The sequence below is a fragment of the Pelodiscus sinensis genome, chromosome 12 (assembly GCF_052426305.1).
Source record: "Pelodiscus sinensis isolate ZL-2025 chromosome 12, ASM5242630v1, whole genome shotgun sequence".
Lineage (NCBI taxonomy): Eukaryota > Metazoa > Chordata > Testudines > Trionychidae > Pelodiscus > Pelodiscus sinensis.
The window spans coordinates 12646364-12663751 of record NC_143063.1 but is presented as its reverse complement, the minus strand read 5'-3'; positions in this window follow the sequence as shown (position 1 = coordinate 12663751).

Genomic DNA, 17388 nt, shown 5'->3' with positions numbered 1-17388 from the left:
CTTGAACATTTCAAAGCAGAGTTGCAGCAGAAGCGACGTGAGTCGAGACTGCTTCAGTCCTCGCTTGCACCATTTTCACTGTGCCTCTACCTTCCCTGCCCCCCCCCCATGGAGATGGTGCTGGGGGGAACCTGCTTGTAAGCTGGCTCCCCCTGCACTGGCTCGTGCTCCCCCCTTCCCTTGCTGCCTCTATCAGAGGCAGGGGGAGGAAGCGACTAGTCACATCACTAGTTGACTCTGATAAGTTTCTGCTTATTGGGTAGTCAACTAGTCTCTTACATCCCTAATCAGGAATATTGTGTCCAATTGTGGGGCACCCATTACAGAAAGAATGTGGACACTTTGGAGAAAGTCCAGCAGAGGGAAACAAAAATTATTAGGAGGATGGTGCATATAATTTATGAGGAGAGGCTGAAGGATTTGGGCTTATTTAGCCTACAGAAGAGAAGAGTGAGGGGGGGATTTTAATAGCAGCCTTCAACTACCTAAAGGGGGGGGCGGGTTCCAAAGAGGATGGAGAAAGGCTGTTCTCAGTAGTGATGAATGACACAACAAGGAGTAATGGTCTCAAGTTGCAGTGGGAGAGGTCTAGGTTGGCTATAAGGAAAAAGTATTTCCCTAGGGCTACGTCTACACTGGCAGCTTCTTGCGCAACAACTGTTTTGTGGAAGAGTTCTTGCGCAAAAAGTCTTTCACAAGAGCGCGTCTACACTGGCATGTGCTTTTGCGCAAGAGCAACCATGGCAGTGTGGACGCTCTCTTGCGCAAGAAAGCTCTGATGGCCATTTTAGACATAGGGGCTTCTTGCGCAAGAAATTCATGTTGCCGGTCTACACTGCCCTCTTGTCGAAGAGATCTTGCGCAAGAGGGCTTATTCCTCATGGGGAGAGGAATAACTCTTCTGGAAGAAGCCCTATTTTACAACGCTATACTGTATATTTACTTGTGCAAGAACATGCGTGCAGTGTAGACAGCAGGCAAGTTTTTGCACAAGAACAACTGTTCTTGCATAAGAAGCTGCCAGTGTAGACAGCCTAGAAGGGAGGAGAAGCACTGGAAAGGGTTGCCTAAGGAGGTTGTGAAATCTCCATCCCTAGAGGTTTTGAAGTTTGACACAGCCCTAGCTGGATTGGTCCTGCTTTCGGCAGGGGGCTGGACTTGATGACCTCCTGAGGTCTCTTCCAGCCCTATGGGTCTATGAGTCTATGAATTTTATAATCAGCTGTATGGACAGAGTCCATAACCGCATTAGACAGAAAATAATCACTTAAGGATTTTATGAGTTGGTAGCATCAAGTTTTCCTGAACATAGACATTTCTATACTGTATAAGCACCTTGCAGCTATTGAATTATCCAAAACATCTGCTGTGACTGAAATACAACACTAATACAATTAAAGCTGTTCATTGCCAGCAAAGACAAAATAAGTTCAGTGAGAGAGAGGTTTTCAGCCTTCACACAATTCCAACCAAATCCAAACTCAATAGTTTCTAAGATTCAAACAGTACAGGGCCCTCCTTCCTTTCCTCTGTCCTCTACCTCTTTGCATTTTATTTTTCATTTCCATTCTCTTTGCATTTCTGGGATCTGGCTGGGATCAGATCAGGAAGGGCTAATTTTTTTATAAGGCTGCTCTTTCTATTTGTAGCCTAAGGAAGATTGCCATGTGAATTGGTGGGACAAAATTCCTAGATGAAGGTCCTCAAGCGACATGGTGTCATGGACATGGAAGCAATGCTTATGGACAAACAGTTTTGCTGGATTGGTCATGTCATGATTGAAGATGGATGATATACGGATGCTGAAGATGGTCTGCTACAGTCAGCTTGTTTGTGGAAAGTGCTCTATTGTTGGTCAGTATAAATGTTATAAAGATATCTTAAAGGCTAGTGTGCATTCATGTGGATATCTTCTGGTGATCTGGAAATCATAACTCAAGACTGATAGTTCTGGCAGCAAACTATTGCATAGGCTCTCAAAAACTCAGGCTACGTCTACGTTGTGCTTTATTGTGCAAGAACATAAGCGGCAGAATGGCTCTTGCGCAAGAGGGGGTTTTGTGCAAGAAGGAGCAGAGTAGACTGCTCCTTCTTGTGCAAAAGCCCCTTGCACAAGAATGACTGTTCATTAGGTATGCAAATGAGGCATAGCGATATTCATTGCCGTGCCTCATTTGCATATGTTCTTGCACAAGAAAGTGCAATGTAGACATAGCCTCAGTGTATCCAGACATTACAAGCAAAGCATAGGATCTGAAGAGTGCACAACACCCACAGATGGTGGATTTTATGTGATATCTGTGATCAGATTTGCCAATTGAGGATTGGCTTAGTCACTCACCACTGGTGTTACAGAAGATGAGATCTGTCGATCAATGGCTCAGTTCATCATCATCATTACTTTTTAGAGCAGTAGATCTCAGCTATGGATAACGGCCCAACAAAGCAGCCCTTTCAGTTTGCGAAATTAAACCTTTTCAGAACAAGCAGTGAGGGGCCGAATTGTTGAGACAGCCTAGGAAGTACATAGGAAGAACTCTTACCACATTGTCCCTTGGGAGAAAAAGTTGGGCAAACTATAATATATGTAATGAACAACCTAGGACATTTACTGCTATTTTGAAGAACCTTGAACACTGATGAAAACCAGTATCGTATGAGGAAGAGAGAATTCCTTACTGTTTTCTTGATGTACCTAAATCCACACAGGAAGTTTTATTTTTAAAAGACAAATCGTACTGATGAGCTATTCCCACTGCAGGATTTGGCTTTAAGAAATGTTGCTTCATTGGTCTGAGTTATTTTGAGTATAAATAAGTAAAAACTAGAGTACTCTGGTACTCTGGAGTATTGCTGGATTTCAGTGGCAATAAACCATGACAGGCCCTACATTTCTAGACCTACATACTCTAGGTCAGGGCTGACCACAGGCACACTGCTGACATAAACAATGTCTTGTATGGTCTTATGCACCCCTTCCTCACTGTATGTTGACTAACTCAAAAACAGGATGCAAGGCTGCAATTAGATTATATGTACACCAGGATGTGAAGTTGTGAAACATGGGGCCAAATGAAAGCAAGATGAGACTCTTACACATCCAAAACTGTTTAATGGTGTCACTCATGTCCAGACATTGCAAAAATGCATTAAAATTCATCACATAGCTTAATGCATCTTGGGGCAAATGATGCACTACTGCGTTGCCAAACCTGCTGGAGAATTTCGAATTTGGAAGTATGAACAGCTTCAGGCTGGCTGCTTCCAGATGGCATCGATATTGCTATAAGAATGATTTGTAGATTTTTGAGAGCACTGCTGAAGTTGGGAGGAACTAGATAAAGGACTATATTAATACAGCCACTTCTACATGAAGTCAGCTAGAGTGTGTTACAATTCCAGTGAGAAAAAAATGGTGGCCATGTCTTCTATTTTACCTTATTAAGGTGTATCATTTTAAAATATGTAGATTTTGCATTGTTATGCTTTACAATTTTTTTTGCAAATAACCACTTTTGTATTTGTGCCAACACTTGCTAAATACACTTAGCTCTCACAGTGTCAGCAGAATCTCTCAATGGAATGTAATCCAATTACCACTGTTATCCTTAAAATATTATAGTTTAGCTTACAACTAAATAATTTCACAATATGCTCTATAGTTAGCATTGAGGGGACCATATATACTGTGGTAGGTTATTTAATAATAAAGGTAGCTAAAATGCTTATAATGGTGATCATGGCACCTGTGCTCCATTTTAACACTGCAGCTCCACCTTTCTGAGTTTATAATCAATTTGAAAAAAAACACACCCATGAACTTAAGATAGTCCAGCATGTCTTTTTTTAGAATTGTTTCATACAGATTCTCTCTGGCCTGACTTAAATCATTCTGCTTCATCCTTTTATTCTCCTGGATTGAAGCGAATAAGACCCTAGTCATGCCTAGGTGAGCTAGCAAAACAATTCTGCATCTCTCTGCCAGGATCTAACATCACAGGCACACATTTTATACAGGTAGTCAAACTGAAATTTGGAATGGAGACCCAGTATATAGATCTAGTCCCGCCCCACCCAAACCTATATCCTATCTCTAAATTTTTCTTGAAGCTAATGTCCTTGCTTAAGTACTGCACATTTTTCCTTTTTCTCCTCCCATTAATGAAAACAATGGGACCACTGGGTCAACATTTGCATCTCCTCAGTGTATTTTGGGGAGTTTATTGCTTGTATACTCATGTTAGGCCTCCTGAATAGGAAAATTCAGGGACACGAGCAGAGTTAGCATTTAGTGGCTAGAATCAGAGTGACTATACCAGACTTCACCTTTTATTGGACAGCTAGATTTCTTTCTTTCCACAACACTTTCTTCCGTTCCACAACACTTGTTGGGAAGACTAAAGGTTGTGGATTTTCAAATTCCATACCCATTCTTTAAATATGCTGTCCATCATATTATTTGGGTTTTTTCCCTTCAGTACTAGCTCTTTGATATACAAAAGATCTTTCCATATGCTGCTTCTCTGAGTGCCAGGACAACAAAATGAGAGGAAATTGCTCTTGATAAAAATTGCTCACATAGCCAATACTTAATGTCATCTCTTTTGCTCAATGAAGCATGAAGCACTTTTTTCTTTAGATACCAATCAAAAGGACATGTTATATACAGGCAGTCCCTGGGTTACATGGATCCGACTTACATCGGATCCCTACTTACAAACGGGGCGAGACAACCCCGCACTAGCTGTGCCCCCCCCCCCCCAAGCAGACTACCGAGATGCGCCGCTGTCCCGCTGCCTGCAACCTCTGCAGCGAGAAAAGCCGCTCCGCGTCTTCCTGGTCTGCTGGGGGGGGGACCCAGCAGACCAGGGAGACGCAGAGCGGCTTTTCTCAGCAGACACCTCAGTTTGAGAATAAAGGACTGAGGGAAGTGAGGTGTGGGAGAATAAAACTGAGCTCTGGAGAAATGTTTGGCTAGAGTTTCCCCTACAATATGTACCAGTTACATACAAATTCAACTTAAGACCAAACCTACAGTCCCTAACTTGTACGTAACCCGGGGACTTCCTGTACTTTTCCTGACTGCACATCTCATTAATTTAAATCTTCCTACAGCTCAACTGGTCAGCCAATGTGAGGCTATGTGAGTTTTCTTGCACTACTGACTAAAGTTATATTACATTAGTTATGCACTCAATCTGAATTGGGAATAGGGTGAAGATTAAGGTGTGGTAATAATGGTTACTAAGTCTGTTAAGTCTGTATCTTTGAACATTGGCCCAGCCTTTCAAAACCTTTTTCTGAAATAGCACCTATGGGCTCTGTCTACATTGGCAAGATTTTGCACAAAAGTGGCCGCTTTTGCGCAAAATCTTGCCGCCTGTCTACGCTGTCTGCAAGTATTTGCACAAGAACACTGTAGTTATAATGTACAAAATCAGGGCTTCTTGCGCAAATACTCTGATGCTCCCGCTCAGGGATAAGCCCTCTTGTGCAAGTATTCTTGCGCAAGAGGGCCAGTGTAGACAGGCAACGTTAATTTCTTATGCAAGAAAGCCTGATGGCTAAAATGGCCATCGGAGTTTTCTTGCACAAGAGAGTGTCTACACTGGCACGGATGCTTTTGCGCAAAAGCAAATCTTTTGCGCAAAAGCACATGCCAGTGTAGATGCTCTCTTGTGCAAATATTTTTAACGGAAAAACTCTTCTGTTAAAAGTATTTGTGCTAAATCATGCCAGTGTAGACGTAGCCCTAGAGTTTTGGCTTGTAAATGGTTGCCTATGAAAAACTCAGTATTTGTGCCTGTGGCTGTGTGCATATATATTTGACCAGGTGTGTGTGTGTGTGTGTGTGTGTGTGTATTAATACAATTTCTAGGTACAATCTTGGAAATGAAAATTTTACCTACTAATCACCTATATTGTAGGATTTGGGCAGTAATGTAATCAGCAATCTGCTATGAAGATTGTCAACAGCACCAAAAACAGTGGTAGGTTTTATGAGACCAAAAAAATTCAAATAGAAAAGATAATATCTTCTTAGTTTGGTTTTAGACTTAATTTTGCTTGCCAACTGATGTTCCATATAATGAGGAAAAATAATTAGACACATTTCTTGAAAGCTCCAAGTAAGATTTGCTTGCACTGTTTTGGGTTACAGCCAATCAATGGGAAATTAAAGAAAATGTTGGGATTATAAATAACTTCATGTAGAAAACTCAGGAGAAAAACAGGTAGAAAATGAAGAAAAATGAGCAAAAATGCTGCCAAAGTCTTGTCTCTTCTTTGTAGTATTTAAAATCATGTCCAAATTTAAATCCTTAAAATGATCTTTAGTAAATTTAAAAAGTTTGAGCAGGCAGAACTGTTGTTACTGTCCTTATGTCATTTAATTTCCATTCCAACATTCTGGGGCATGCATGTATAAAGAGAACCTGTACACTTAGGATTTGATTCTGAAAGATGCAGAGCACTCTGTCCTTAAACAACACGGCTTTTGCGGAAAAACTTGCCAGCTGTCTACACTGGCCACTTTAATTTGCGCAAGAACATTGACGATCTAATGTAAGATTGTCAGTGTTCTTGCTCAAATACTATGCTGTTCCCGTTCAGGAAAAAGCCCTCTTGCGCAAGATGTATTTTCGCAAGAGGGCCAGTGTAGACAGCTAAAAACTGTTTTGTGCAAAAAAGTCCCGATGGCGAAAATGGCGATCGGGGCTTTCTTGCGCAAAACCATGTCTAGATTGGCATGGATGCTTTTCTGCAAAAAGAGCTTTTGCGCAAAAGCGTCAGTGTCAATCTAGACGCTCTTTTCCGCAAATGCTTTTAACGGAAAAACTTTTCCATTATAAGCATTTGTGGAAAATCATGCCAGTCTAGACAAAGCCCACCAGTGTTACCTGCACACATTTCTCTATCTCTTCAACACTTCAGGGATACACACTTTTACCCAGTTCCTAGGGCTCAAGGTGCAACCCTGTTAATTTACACAGCCACCCTTACCCAATTCCTAGGGCTCAGGGTGTGCAGGATCTTTTGTCACTGAAAGAGACGTACACAGTAATATTCTTATCCTCTATTTATTGACAATTCCCAAGCAAGCAGAATACACATGCTAAGCACACAGTATCATGCTCACCAATCCTGATAATGGCAGGCAGACTTCCCCTGTTGGCCAGGCAAGGTCAGTCTCTCTGGATTTTAGCTGCTGAATGTCACGTTGTGCAGAGGAGGCTGTGTCTTGGAGGTAAGTTCTTCCCGGTCTTCCCTCCTTCTTGGTGTTCCTTTCTTTCCCTTTTCCTCATCTTGCTTTTCCCCTTTTCCTTCTTTTCTTTTGCTTCTATTACTTTTGCTTGCTTGTCTCCTTCTTGGACCCCAGTTTATATAGCGAAACTTGAATCCTGCTTAGCTGTTCCTTAACCAATTATTTTAGCATAATTTTACTAACCAATCATAACATACTGTAACAGAATTACCTAAACAATCATACCCCACCATCTCAGCTGATTTACACCTAGCAAAATTAATTATACAGCAGACAGAAACAGTTACAAACCAGACAGAGATCACACAGACAAACAATAGGAAAGTGAGGACAATAATCATAGAATGCGGATTCCATAACCTCAACTATTGGTAAACAGTTTCTTGCCAGATGAAATGCTGTTAATTAAGTTTTCTTTACCCATCTTGAGATCTGTTTCTTTATCTGGTGAAATGGGTCATTAGGATAGGATCCCCTTCTCACAGCCTAGTGCAGGGGTGTCCAAACTTTTTTCAAAGAGGGCCAGATTTGATGAAGTGAACATGTGTGAGGGCCGACCATTTTGCCTGACATTCTTTGAACCATTAAAATTAAATGCAAATTAACTATTTTATGCAAAGTTTATTGCAAACGGCATACTTTTCATTTCATCACATGGATGACAAATCTAAACAGGTGTTAAATCACTCTGCCTTTCATATCTGAAGGCCAGATGAAAAAAAAAATCCAGGAAGCTGAAATATATGTCAGGAACATTGTAAAGTACATTATATATTATTGGTAATAAAGGTTGTCAACTTTTAAGTTCAAAAAATATGAGCAGGAACATAACACCAAGTATACATATTGTGTCCAAATATATTTATAACTGATTTAGACCAACTGACATTAACTGAGATTTTACAATGTGTTCATCTCAATACATATGGATTCGTTGGGGGCCATAAAAGATAGATATTGCCAAATTACCTGGGGGGCCGTATTAAACCGGAACACGGGCCGCAATTGGCCCGCGGGCCGGACTTTGGACATGCCTGGCCTACTGTGACACTATTTTAATGCAATTTAGATGGAATGTGAGTATGTGACTCCAGGCTTTACAGCTAATGGCTGCTGTTCTTCAGTCTGGCTGCAGAAGAAGGCTTTAGTTTAGGCCTTCCAATATGGCTACAGAAAAACCATAGTGTTACACCAGGGGTGAGCAAGATGCTGCCAGCAGACTGGATCTGGCCTTCGACCACCTCACCGGGACCCTTACCACAGCTTTCAACAGCTGGCTGCTCTCTACTCTGGACACTGGGGAGGGAGGGGGGAAGCTTTGTGCACTGCCCCCATGCCCCAGCAAAATTTCTTACTTCCCATTGACCATTTTCTGCCCCAGGTCACCTCCCAAACCCTCTGTACCCAGTCTCCTCACCTCCACCTGACAACTCCCTCCCAGACCCTGCACTCCCTCCTACACCAGCCTGAGCGCTAGTGTGGGGCTTATGAGGCAGCTGTAGTGATGTGGTTGCGCAGCTTAGGGGGAACTTTGAAGGATGGAGCTCTTTTGTTACTTTCTGCTATCCTTTCCTCTTAGTTGTCCTCTCTTTTTCCTGATCCTTTCCTTCTTCTCTTAACTTCCCTCCACATTCAGTTTTACCCCTCCAAATTTGTTGCTACTCCTCTTTAGACTTAACAAGCAATAAAAAGGTCCTGCTCTTCTCTTCCAGACATTTTCTGCAGATGATTATTTCCTTCCATCCACATTTATTTTTGCTCAGCATGGTAACCTCTAAGCCCCTCATTAAGTTTCTCATCATGATTTCCTAACTATAGACATTCACTTCTTCTAAATAGCTCTAAATGTAGCCACAAATGGAAAGCTGAAAAACCAAAGTTCTGCATAATGAGTGAAATTCTCCTGCCTCAGAGAAGCAACATGTAGGCACCACTTAAGTTCTGATAATATGAGATGATTTGTGCAGAAATGTTGTGCTGGCCCTCTGCTTGATGGGAATATCATGCCCTAGTACAGACCATATTAAGTGGTGAACAAGAATACTTTTTGTTATGTTGTTGTAGCCAAATTGGTTCCAGGATAACAAACACAAGGTGAGAAAGGTAATTTCCTGTATTGGACCAATACAAAATATGACCTCATCTACCTTGTATCTCAAACAAGAATATTGTGAGCCCTCTGCAGGAGCAGGGCATAAACAGGATGAAATTTACCTCAGTGTAAACAAGTGCATCAAATTCAGCATCTGTCTGAATGTTTGCAGGAGCAGACACACAAATAGTTCGGAAGTCAAATCATTAGTAGATTAGTGTCACTATAATTTTGATTTTAAACTAGATATGAGAGTGTTTATATGTAATATCTCTATATTCATATGGGCTGTGTCTAGACTGGCACGTTTTTCCGCAAAATCAGATGATTTTGCGGAAAAACTTGCCAGCTGTCTACACTGGCTGCTTGAATTTCCAGAAAAGCACTGACGATCTCATGTAAGATCGTCAGTGATTTTCCGGAAAAACTATGCTGCTCCCGTTTGGGCAAAAGTCTTTTTCCGAAAGATTTTTGCCCAAAAGGGCCAGTGTAAACAGCACAGTAGTATTTTCCGCAAAAAAGCCCCGATCGCGAAAATGGCGATCGGGGCTTTTTTGCGGAAAAGCACGTCTAGATTGGCCACGGACGCTTTTCCGCAAAAAGTGCTTTTGTGGAAAAGCATCCTTCCAATCTAGATGTGCTTTTCCGAAAATGCTTTTAACGGAAATGAGGAGTAACGGTAGTTCGAACTAGGAAGCCTAGTTCGAACTACCTAGTTCGTGCCCCGTGTAGCTGCGCTGCACGGGGTTCGAACCAGCGGGGTTTTAAAAATGGCGGCTCCCCGCTTATGCAAATGAAGCCCAGGAAATTCAAATCCCGGGCTTCATTTGCAAGTGCGGTATGCCTACATTACCCTCCTAGTTCGAACTAGGAGGGTAGTGTAGACATACCCGGAGAGGCTCTGGGGGACAGACTCGTAGTCTCCTATAGACAACCATCTAGTCTCAGGAAGATTCTTACCAACAACCACAGGACATACCACATTAATACCAACCCTGGAACTTTCCCTTGCAACAAACCCTGTTGCCAACTTTGTCCACATATTTACTCTGGTGACACCATCACTGGACCTAACCATGTCAATTATATGCTCAAGAACACATATTCCTGTTCATCCAGAAATATAATTTATGCCATCATGTGCCAACAGCGTCCTTCTTATATATATATATATATATATTGGATAGGCTTCTCAGACACTTCGCCAAAGAATTAATGCCCACAAATCAGATATCAGACATCTTCACAAGGAAAACAAAGTTGCTTTTCATTTCAGCCTACCTGGACATCGTCTTAAGGACCTTACTACATACATCTTACTTCAAAGAGACTTTAACACCAGATTACAGAGGGAAACTTCAGAACTTTCTTTCATCCTTAAATTTGACACTTTATGAATGGGCCTTAACAAAGATGCTAATTACCTTAACCATTACAAAGATAGCTTCCCACTTATCACCTCTGATTAGCCATTCATTGACTCAAATAGCTATTCCCTCCCTCCCTCCCGCCCCCTCCCTCCACCTTCTGTACTAAATCTTATTTGTCAGTTTAATAATGTGTTCACATTTTTCATTGTATTCCTTTGGTATATATATGGTCATGCCAATTCTCTTCAAGAATATGATCTGAGGAAGTGGTCTTGCCCACAAAAGCTCATCACCTATTAAACCATCTTGTTAGTCTTTAAAGGTGCTACATAGTTTTTCCTTTTTTTTCTAGGAGCCAAGTAAGCAGTGGAAATATTGGTAATGCTACTAGACAACATTGATCTCCTGCTCTTCAGTAAATTCTCTGGTTTGGCACTAGTTAGATCCTGAGGGTGCTGGATTAGAGAGGTTCAACCTATAACATTTAAAACACGTTGTCAAAACATACAAACAAAAAACTTAAATCAAACTGTAATAAGCTCTAAAACAAAGTTTTTCTTGTCTATCTATAATTATTTTACTATCAATAGGAATATTTTATTGGTTTATTTGTGTGTGACATTCTGGGGTACAATTCACAGAAATAAGAGGCTGCATCATCCTAGTAAAAGAGTTTTTCCTAATATCCAACCTAGACCTCCCCCACTGTAACTAAAGACCATTGGTCCTTGTTCTGCCATCCATCACTACTGAAAACAGCCTCTCTCCATCTCCTCTGGAACCTCCCTTCAGAAAGTTGACGGCTGCTATCAAATCCCCACCTCACTTTCCTATTTTGCAGACTAAATAAGCCCAAATCCCTCAGCCTTTCCTCATAGGTCATGTGCTCCAACCCCCTAATCATTTTGGTTGCCCTCCACTAGACCCTCTCCAATTCATCCATATCCTTTCCATAGTAGGGGCCCAGAACTGGACTCAATACTGCAGATGTGGCCTCACCAATACCAAATAAAGGGGAATAATTAGTTCTCTAGATCTGCTGGCAATGCTCTTTCTAATGCACCCTACTATGCCATTAGCCTTCTTGGCTGCAAAGGCACACTGTTGACTCATATCCAGCTTCTTATCTAATCTCCACGTCCTTTTCTATTGAACTGTTACTTAGCCAGTTGGTCCCTGGCCTGTAACAGTGCTTGGGATTCTGCCGTCCCAACTGCAGGACTCTATACTTGTCCTTGTTGAACCTCATCAGATTTCTTTTGGCCCAATCCTCTAATTTGTCTCGGTCACTCTGGCTCCTATCCCTGCCCTCCAGCGTATCAACCTTTCCCCTTAGCACAGTGTCATCTGCAAACTTGCTAAGGGTGCAATCCATCCCCTCATCCAGATAATTAATAAAGTTGTTGAATGAAACCAGCTACAACCAATCCTCAGGGTACTTTGCTAGAAACCAAATGCCACCTAGACATCGAGCCACTGATCACTACTCATTGGGCCTGACAATCTAGCCACCTTACAGTCCATTTATCCAGTCCATACTTCCTTAACTTGCTGGCCAGTATGTTGTGGGAGACTGTATCAAAAGCTTTGCTGAAGTCCAGGTATATCACATCCACTGACTTCCCCATGTCCACTGAGCCAGTTACCTCATCATAGAAGCTAATCAGGTTGGCTCTAATACAACAGTCTGTCACCCTCCAGGGAGGTAACCACACAGTTCTCAATACTGGCTTATCTCTAATTAAAGAATAAAAGAAGTGTATTTAACTAAAAGAGAGTTAAGTTAAGAGAGTACAGGTCATTAAAGTAAAATATGTTTATAATAGAAATTAAGATAAAACTTACTGGCCTCTCTCGAATCAAAAAAAGGCCTCGACAGGTGATTGCCCTTCAGCTTTGTTGACACCTAGTTAGAGGCATCAGCACATCCTTTGTCTTTGAGAAACAGGATTACCCAGGCCCCAAACTTGTTTAGTAAACACACTTCAGTCAAGTTTTTCCTTTATGTTCATAACTTTGCATAGAATATTGCTACATATATTTCACCATATTATTGATCAGCAAACTATTAGTTTTCAAATTGTACCTTGTAGCTATATTTTAGACAAAGATTATTACAGTGATGTCTACACTGTGAATACCGGGTTGGATTCAGTGATAGTGTGCAGTGAAATTGACATTTATTGAAATTTACCAATAAAAATGTAATGCTTCCAAGACTCAGTATCATCATTAGAGTTAAGAATATTTGGTAGTTGCAACTTTATTGCTTATCTGCAGGTAGATCCTTGCTTTATTGCTTCTTATATCAAAACAAATTATGTTCGAAGGAAACGTAGATTAACTACAAAACTGAATAACCTTTTGTGACTCTCTCCAGCCTTTGGTAAAGTAGCTCCATTAAGAATATGAAGCGCTCTCTTTCTGACTTTGTGAAGCAGCCATTGTTATCTTGCTGAATACTCTATTAGAAAAACGCTCAATGATCTTTTCATAGGGCCTCTCTTCAACAAAAAGTGATGTATGCTTTCTTGTTCGCTAGTTACTAAATAATGAGATTGTTCTGCTTCCAGTTTCAAAGTCTGTGTAGGACTCAGTCCTGGAAACAGGGTTGGGTTAAGAAAGGAGCTATAGCCCAAGCCTTGCATGCTATGTTCCAGGCCACTTTGCCTGGTGTGGTAGAGGGGAAGCAGTTCGCATGCTGCGGTTCTTTCTTTCCCCTTCCTGAAACTGCATCACTGAGACAAGCAACACAATGGCAGGCTCTGTCCTGGTGCTACCCTCACCTGTGGGCCCCACCCTAGCCTGTAGGCTCCATCTCTTCAGCTCCTATTGACTGCAAGCAAGCACGGGCCACGTGAAGCCACCTGTTTCCCCATCCACCCACCAAATGGGAGCTGTTGCAGGTAATCACCCACACCCCAACCCTCTCCCCCAGCTACCTCCTGCATCCCACCTCCCTCCCAGACCCTGCACCCCAGTGCCCTCCCACAGCTACAGATCCCTCTTGCACCCTAAGTCCCGAACTCCCTCCAAGACCCCACATCCCAGTCCTGAGCCCCATCCCACACCCAAACTACTGCCCAGCCCCCACTTCCCCACCCCAACTGCCCTGAGCCTCCCCCCACACTCCATATCCCTTAACCACAGCCTGAAGCCACTTACACCCCAAACATCTCAGACCTACCCCAGAGTCCTTATCCCCTTCCACAGTGCTCCCCTCCCACCTGCAGCCCACTTTCACACACTGATCCCCTAATTTTTGGTTCCATCCCAGAGACTAGGAGGCCCCACAAAATCTAGTAGCGTCAGGCTCTCAGAAGAGTTAATCTGGCCCTGCCTGGAAGACCTCGCTAAGTCTCTCTTTGAAATCAATGTGTTTGCCCTGTGGCAAGTCAATCTAACTTTTTTTGCTAGGAAAGTGAGATTAAAGAAGAAAGCTGAACAAGGAATGGGTACAGAGCAAACTTACAATTTGGGATTTTTCAGGTCTCTGTGTTTAGCAACCTAAAACCTTCTGTTCATGGTTGTATCCAAGCTAGGTGTGTCCAAACTTATTTTGATCAAACAGGCCTGCTGTCAAGGACAACAGACATTGTTGACTGACTTTAGTCTGAAATAACATAATCCATGTCTACACGCAAGCTGTTGAACTGGAGGATGGCTTACTCCAAATCCTGTAACCCTCATTGTACCATGAGTAAGGGAAGTTGGGGGATGAGTACTCTGTTTCAAATAACTGCTGTGCAGACAGTGCCAAAAGTCAAAATAAGTTATTTTGACTTAGGATACGTCTACACATCAGAGCTAAACTTGAAATAAGATATGGAACTTGAGCTACGCTAATTTCACAACTTAACTGATAGAATTACTATTGTTATTGTTTTATCTTTTAGTCAGGTATCAGTTATCATTAATTATATTGCTTTTTTATATTAGTAGTAGTATTAAGAACTGAGCACAGGGTTGGGAGAAAAACTTTGCAAATGACTTCTTGTATAACTTTTATTATTGCACCCCCAGTATTAAGGTATAATCGTGAGATACCTTAATATGGTACAGTGGGAACTCATCATTGAGCCCAATCTTATACCCACTGAAGTCCACAGAAATGTCTCTATTTGTTACAATAGAAATAGGATGCTATCTAATATGTGGATGCAATTTGGATGCAATGCTAAATATTGTTTCATTAAATAAGAGTTGTGTTTAAAACATCTCACGTGAAAAGCTTATCATCCAAGTTATTGTCTTCCACCTTTCCCCACATTAAGAAGTTCAGAGTTTGGATTCAGTGCATGGATTTGCATCAGAAGGGTCACCATGGAGATGTATTATACAAGGAGATTGAGATAGGCACTCAAAATCCCATTGGTTTGTGGAGCTGCAGATTACAGGTTTAGCAGATTGTTTCCACAAGGGAGAAGCCTGCATCTGATCAGCTCTGCTCTGACAAGCAGAGGGTTGCTATGGCAATGGAAAGACTATTGACTCCTACCATGCTGGCTCTGCTATGCGACAAATATTAATACTAAATAGACCAGCATCTGTTGTAGGCTCTTTATTTCTTCTCTTCAAAGCCTGTGTTAGCTTTCAGATTTTCAGAGTGGGCTATATGGCAGAGGATGATATTTTCCTCTAATGCTCCCACAGCTTGCAGTTTCACTTTGGCAAGTTTCAAACCTACCTACACTAAGTTACAGACATTAAAAAGACCACTCTACCCATTAGGATGCTAGATAAATGATGCTCTTGTTAAAGACTGCTGAAGTCTGGCTGCTACTGTATGCAAAGGTTTGAATAAAATACCCTAAATAAGTTACATAAATCAAAATAGTGAACAACTTATAACAGCAAACATTAATAAATTCATTCTTGCATGCATTGAGCCATTTGCTGTTTATTGTGTATTTCATTGTTTATTTGCTTGTGATTGTCCTGGATGAGAGGATGGATTGCACCCCCAGCAAGTTTGCAGATGACACTAAGCTAGGGGGAGAGGTAGAAATGCTTGAGGGCAGAGATATGGTCCAGAGTAACTTAGACAAATTGGAGGATTGGGCCAAAGGAAGGACAAGTGCAGAGTCCTGCACTTGGGCCGGAAGAATCCCAAGCATTCTTACAGGCTGAGGACCAACCAGCTAAGTAGTAGTTCTGCAGAAAAGGACCTGGGGGTTACAGTGGATGAGAAGCTGGATATGAGTCCACAGTGTGCCCTTGTAGTCAAGAAGGCTAATGGCATATTAGGTTGCATTAAGAGGAGCATTGCCAGCAGATCCAGAGATGTCATTATTCCCCTTTATTCGGCTCTGGTGAGGCCACATCTGGAGTATTGTGTCCAGTTCTGGAGCCTCCATTACAAAAAGGATGTGGATGCATTGGAGAGGGTCCAGCGGAGGGCAACCAAAATGATTAGGGGGCTGGAGCATATGACCTATGAGGAGAGGCTGAGGGAGTTGGGTCTGTTTAGTCTACAGAAGAGAAGAGTGAGGGGGGATTTGATAGCAGCCTTCAGCTTCCTGAAGGGGGGGTTCCAAAGAGGATGGAGAGAGGCTGTTCTCAGTAGTGACAGATGGCAGAACAAGAAGCAATGGTCTCAAGTTGTGGTGGGAGAGGTCCAGGTTGGATATTAGGAAAAACTATTTCACTAGGAGGGTGGTGAAGCACTGGAATGGGTTACCTAGGGAGTGGTGGAGTCTCCATCCCTAGAGGTGTTTAAGTCTTGGCTTGACAAAGCCCTGGCTGGGTTGATTTAGTTGGGATTGGTCCTGCCTAGAGCAGGGGGCTGGACTTGACCTTCTGAGGTCTCTTCCAGCTCTATGGTTCTATGATTGTCACATGCACTGAAGTATTTGCCGGCACAGTTATTGACACTGCACCCTGTGCAGTCCAGTCCAGCACTGCAGATGACCTCTCAGCCTACGCCATGGCCTCTAGCACTATGGACTTCACAATGGCACCACAGAGTCCGTGGGCTTTTCCCATGCAGCCACAAGCTACACATTGGGTGGCTGGAGCATCTGAGGCTTAGCTGGGACCATCTGCTAGCAACCCCATGGTGCTAGCGTTGGCTAGGCATAAGGGATCGGTCAGCAAAGGCTTCCCCAGCCGACCAATCTGCATCTAGACTACCGCGTTGTGCCAGATCAGCTGATCGTCGGCACAGCACGGTGGCCGTGTTTATTTTAATGAAGCGGGAATTATTTTAATCCCCACTTCTTTGCCTATGCTGGGTAAACTAGTTTACATGGCTGCGTCGATGGAGCCATGTAGTCTAGACATACCCTTACTGCTGAATATGAGCCCTTCATAATAACTGGAAGCAGAATTTTGAACACACTGCACACAAAAAAAAAACCCTCACTCCAGATACATACATCAGCTAATTGACTTATCAAAGCCCATCAAATGAATACATTAAATGTAAGAGGTTTAGTTTCTCTTTTATCTTACTTAATTCATCATCATTATAAAATTTCTTATCTCTTAGAAACTACAACGGAATCGAATGCTGATGGCAATCGGCTGGATTGGAAATCGAGCTTTGGCAATGTTCTGATTTTGAGTTCTCATCTATAATGCAAATGATCTACATTTCTGGGAGTAGTTGCAGAAGTGCATAGACATGGCTCCCCATGGGACAACTGTGCTGTCAACTCCCG